This window comes from Manis javanica, chromosome X (genome assembly GCF_040802235.1).
Source record: "Manis javanica isolate MJ-LG chromosome X, MJ_LKY, whole genome shotgun sequence".
Taxonomy (NCBI): domain Eukaryota; kingdom Metazoa; phylum Chordata; class Mammalia; order Pholidota; family Manidae; genus Manis; species Manis javanica.
The window spans coordinates 43,141,167-43,147,166 of NC_133174.1; positions in this window are offsets into that span (position 1 = coordinate 43,141,167).

The following is a 6,000-nucleotide window of genomic DNA, read 5'->3' on the forward strand; positions in this document are numbered from 1 at the left end:
AGACCGGGTGTCTGTCAAGCAAGATACCACCAGGAGACAACTTGGAGCTATTGCTTTATATATGTTCATTGACACTCTTGTCTATAGTTCTATACTTAATCACAAGGAGTCTAAAATTTATGATGTCAACTCTTGCTGCAAAGCCAATTTGAGGTTTAATGCTAAAATATTTGTTTATGCATGGTTTTTACTCCATTAGTGTGGGTTACGACAGATATACTGCTTGGATTGTATTATGATTAACTTAATTTAAAAAATTTCTCAGTACATCACAAACTGCCTTATTTCCTTATGGTAAGCAAGGTTTTGCCTTGCTCCTTTGTCTCTCCTCAGTCCAGCATTGAATACAATGCTTTATATGGGACCATGGGACAGAGGGGGTGAACGTAGAAAGGGGGAAGAGTTAGGGTTGATTGGTGCCTGACTTGGAGAGGCATCTTTGTTGTATCTTACCTATACCTTCCTCTCCCCTCATAGTCTTCTGGTCTCTTAACAGAGAAAGCTTTACTTAGATGCTTGTGTATTTTTTTAAAACCTAATGCAGGGCTGAGGCCATAGTAAGGATTCAGGAAATGTCTGTTAAATGGATGATTCATTGCAGGTTACTTGTTAAGGTCTTTTTTTTTCTGCATTGCTTTTTAACAGTGTTTGATATTTCGAATGATTGATGATCTCCTAAGAGACTCTTTTCTAATTGAACAATACTGATATAAAGGCCAAGCACTACATTAGAATAAGAATGATGACCATCTCCACAGAGGCTTGAGTGGACATGATTTTGATTTTGGATGTCTCAGGGTAGACATGGCCCTTAACCTGGGACACTGGGGCATGTTATATGTTACCCAATTGCTGGATGAATGATAGACCAGTACAGTGGGCTCATTTATTTGAATATGCAATATGCTACCTTACCCCCATCTCCAGGAATTATCTGATTCCACCCAAAACAAAGTCCGTCCAAGCCAGCCCAGAGATTCTTTGATTTTAGTCATGCTAGGAGTTATGGAGAAGCAAAGGAGAGAAAACTTGAGAATAGCAGCAAAATTATAGCTCTTATCCCTCCTTTTTTCATTTTATTTTCAATATGGAATAGAGTGACATTGCAGAGCCAGAGAAAATTAACCCCTTTTTTTCTTTGGCCAATAGCTTCAATTTCCCTAAACTTTCCCTTTTACAGCAATTTAGGGAAGAAATAGGTTTCTCTCCACAGCTGCCAACCTCTTCCACTCCTGTCACTTCAGCAATGTGCAAAGCCAAAATATTAATCTTTATAATATTCTACTAAATAAAATAAAGAGATGGGATGAAGAACAGCATTTACAGAGAAGGTAGAAGATTCAGACAATTAATTTAGATGGGATTAACATGCAAACTTTTTCTCTCCTCCACTTGCTCTAGTCTCCTAGGATTTAACTGGTACAGGACTGGGAGTTAAAAAGTTAATACCTTGCATTCACATAGTGCCTTTTGATTTTTTTTTCTTTTTATATATATACATATTTTATTAAGGCATCATTGATATACAATCTTATGAAGGTTTCACATGAGCAACATTGTGATTACTACATTTGCCCATATTATCAAGCCCCCCCACATACCCCATTACAGTCACTGTCCATCAGCATAGTAAGATGCTGTAGAATCACTACTTTTATTCTCTGTGAAGTGCAACTGATTTTTATTTTGCGCAACTGATTTTTATTTGTTGATTTGTGACCAACAGTTTTGCTGAATTGGTTTGTTAGTTCTAACAGTGTGTGTGTGTGTGTGTGTGTAATCTTAAGGTTTTCTACATATAAGATCATGCATGCCATCTGCAAACAGAGATAATTTTACTTCTTTCAGATTTGGATGACATTTATTTCTTTTCCTTGACTAACTGCCCTGACTAGGATTTCAAATACTGTGTTGAATAGAAGTGGTAAGAGTGGGCATCTTTGCTTTATTCCTTATCTTAGAAGAAAAGCTTTCAGTTTTTACCATTGAGTATTATGTTAGCTGTTGGCTTTTCATTTATGGCCTTCATTGTGTTGAGGTAATTTCCGTCTACTCCTAGCTTGTTGAGTGTTTTTTTTTCAAGTGTTTTTTGTGCATCTACGGAGGTGATCATGTGATTTTTATCTTTCATTCTGTCAATTTGTTATCACATTGATTGTTTTTGTGTTAAGCCATCCGTGCATCCAATGGATAAATCCCACTTGGCCAAGGTATATAATCTTTTTAATGTACTATTGAATTTGTTTTGCTAGTGTTTTGGAGGATTTTTGCATCTATTTTCATCTGGGAAACTAGCTTGTGGTTTTCTTATGGCGTCTTTGTCTGGCTTTGGTATCAGGGTAATGCTGGCCTCATACTATGAAAGTACTCTCTTTGTTTCAATTTTTTGGAAGAGTTTGAGAAAGATTGGAAGTAATTCTTCTTTAAATATTTGGTAGAATTCTCCAGTGGGGTTATCTGTTCCTTGTATTTTTTTGGGGGGGAGGTTTTTGATTACTGATCAATTTTATATATATTTATTTTATTTTATTTTATTTTTATTTTTATTTTTTTTGAGAGGGCATCTCTCATATTTATTGATCAAATGGTTGTTAACAACAATAAAATTCACTATAGGGGGGTCAACGCTCAATGTACAATCATTAATCCATCTCAAGCCTAATTCTCCTCAGTCTCCAATCTTCTGAAGCATAACGAACAAGTTCTTACATGGTGAACGAATTCTTACATAGTGAATAAATTCTTACATGGTGAACAGTACAAGGGCATTCATCACAGAAACTTTCGGTTTTGATCATGCATTATGACCTATAAACAATCAGGTCAAATATGAATATTCGTTTGATTTTCGTACTTGATTTATATGTTGATCCCACATTTCTCCTATTATTATAATTATTTTTATTTTTAATAAAATGCTGAAGTGGTAGGTAGATGCAAGATAAAGGTAGAAAACATAGTTTAGTGCTGTAAGAGGGCAAATGTAGATGATCAGATGATCTGGTGTGTGCCTATGGCCTAAGTATTAATCCAGGCTAGACAAGGGCAGCAAAACATCCACAGATGCAGAAGATTTCTCTCAAAGCAGGGGGGGTGAGGTTCTGAGCCTCACCTCTGTTGATCCCCAAATTCTCACCTGATGACCCCCCTGCGACTGTGCCTGTCTTAGGTTGTTCCTCCCTTGAGGAATTTACCCGTCTCTGGCTAACCAGTCATCTTCCGGGGCCATACAGGGAAATGTAAAGTTGGTAAGTGAGAGAGAAGCCATATTGTTTGCAAAGGTTAGCTTTTTACTTCTTTGCAGATTTATGCCCTGTGGTTTCTATGCCCAGCACTTGTCTTGAGGTATCTTTACCACCTGGAGGAATTATGATACTCGGTAAATTCGATATGAGGCACGAATTCTATTTAAGGGTTGTAATTAGGAAGGAAGAAGAAAAGCATATGATGTAGCATATGAAGGAAACATGGGAGGATTGATTATTTCTTTGACATATCTTCTTGTATAGTACCTTAAGTATGTATAGGTTTTAAACTACTAACTAATTTGCACACACATATTAACATAATAGGAATACGGTGACATAAACAATGCAAATCTATAATTACCATCCATCTCCAGTGAAGCCAAGAAAACCATTTAGGCACCCTAGGCATTTGTGAAAATTTATCTATGATATGATGGATATTGTCCAACTGTACTTGACCCATCAGACAAATTAAAGCAGCCCATTTCTGGGATCTGTTCACATCCCATATGTTCTTTTAACCATAGATAGTCTATAGTCATAAGATTTTGGAGTGCTACAACTTGCACCCCTCCCAACTCCTGGTTGAATTCCAACAGTACAGATCCGGTCAAATTCGTTGTCTCACTGTATGCACATGCCAGCCTAGACATCGCCCTCCTCATTCCTATGGCAAGTCCAGGAGACGGTGGGCTGGATGCAGCCACAACCTCAGCATCGTCCGGATACCTGTGGAGGCTTTTTGATGATCATCCCCTGGCACAAGTCCTCCAGAGAGTGCTGATGCTGGAAGCTCCTCCTCATATTGTATCTTAGTTCATTTTCTGGGTATCCAAGCTAGGCCTTGATCTTCTGCATAGAAACAAACAGACCCTTTGCCCACACTTTGACATGCCCTCTATACCACTGTGCAGAACTCATTGGAAGTCAGCACACAGCAACTGCTTTTTTTTTTTTAATTAAGAGAAAGGAATATTATCAGAAAAGAGTACCTCCATAGCTGATCATCTGACACCCTTGAAGTGATCAACATTAAGGATATTTAAAGCATGCGTTGATCTTTGATTTACCAATAGTTTTATCCTATCAAGGAGTAATCCCCCTTTTCTTTCTTTCTTTCTTTTTTTTTAATTTTTAATCTACACTTACATGAAGAATACTATGTTTACTATGCTCTCCCCTATATCAGCTCCCCCCTAACAACCACATTACGGTTATTATCCATCAGCTTAGCAAAATGTTGTAGAGTCACTACTTGTCCTCTCTGTGTTGTGCCGCCCACCCTCCCCTTTCTCCCTCCCCCAAAGCATGCTAATATTAATACCCTCCTTCTTCTTCCCCCCCATCCCTCCCTGCCCACCCATCCTCCCCAGTTCCTTTACCTTTGGTACCTGTTAGTCCATTTTTGGGTTCTGTAATTCCGCTGCTGTTTTCTTCCTTCAGTTTTCCTTTGTTCCTATACTCCTCAGATGAGTGAAATCATTTGGTATTTCTCTTTCTCTGCTTGACTTATTTCACTGAGCATAATACTCTCCAGCTCCATCCATGTTGCTTCAAATGGTTGGATTTTTCCACTTCTTATGGCTGAGTAGTATTCCATTGTTTATATGTACCACCTCTTCTTTATCCATTCATCTACCGATGGACATTTAGGTTGCTTACAATTCTTGGCTATTGTAAATAGTGCTGCGATAAACATAGGGGTGCATCTGTCTTTCTCAAACTTGATTGCTGCGTTCTTAGGGTAAATTCCTAGGAGTGGAATTCCTGGGTCAAATGGTAGGTCTGTTTTGAGCATTTTGATGAACTTCCATACTGCTTTCCACAATGGTTGAACTAATTTACATTCCCACCAGCAGTGTAGGAGGGTTCCCCTTTCTCCACAGCCTCGCCAACATTTGTTGTTGTTTGTCTTTTGGATGGCAGCTATCCTTACTGGTGTGAGGTGATACATCATTGTAGTTTTAGTTTGCATTTCTCTGATAATTAGCGATGTGGAGCATCTTTTCATGTGTCTCTTGGCCATCTGTATTTCTTTTTTGGAGAACTGTCTGTTCAGTTCCTCTGCCCATTTTTTAATTAGGTTATTTGTTTTTGTTTGTTGAGGCGTGTGAGCTCTTTATATATTCTGGACATCAAGCCTTTATCGGATGTGTCATTTTCAAATATATTCTCCCATACTGTAGGGTTCCTTTTTGTTCTATTGATGGTGTCTTTCGCTGTACCGAAGCTTTTCAGCTTAATGTATTCCCACTTGCTCATTTTTGCTGTTGTTTTCCTTGCCTGGGGAGATATGTTCAAGAAGAGGTCACTCATGTTTATGTCTAAGAGGTTTTTCCCTATGTTTTTTTCCAAGAGTTTAATGGTTTCATGACTTACATTCAGGTCTTTGATCTATTTTGAGTTTACCTTTGTATATGGGGTTAGACAATGGTCGAGTTTCATTCTCCTACATGTAGCTGTTCAGTTTTGCCAGCACCATCTGTTGAAGAGACTGTCATTTTGCCATTGTATGTCCATGGCTCCTTTATCAAATATTAATTGATCATATATGTTTGGGTTAATTTCTGGGGTCTCTAATCTGTTCCACTGGTCTGTGGCTCTGTTCTTGTGCCAGTACCAAATTGTCTTGATTACTATGGCTTTGTAGTAGAGCTTGAAGTTGGGGAGTGTGATCCCCCCTACGTTATTCTTCTTTTTCAGGATTGCTTTGGCTATTCGGGGTCTTTGGTGTTTCCATATGAATTTTTGA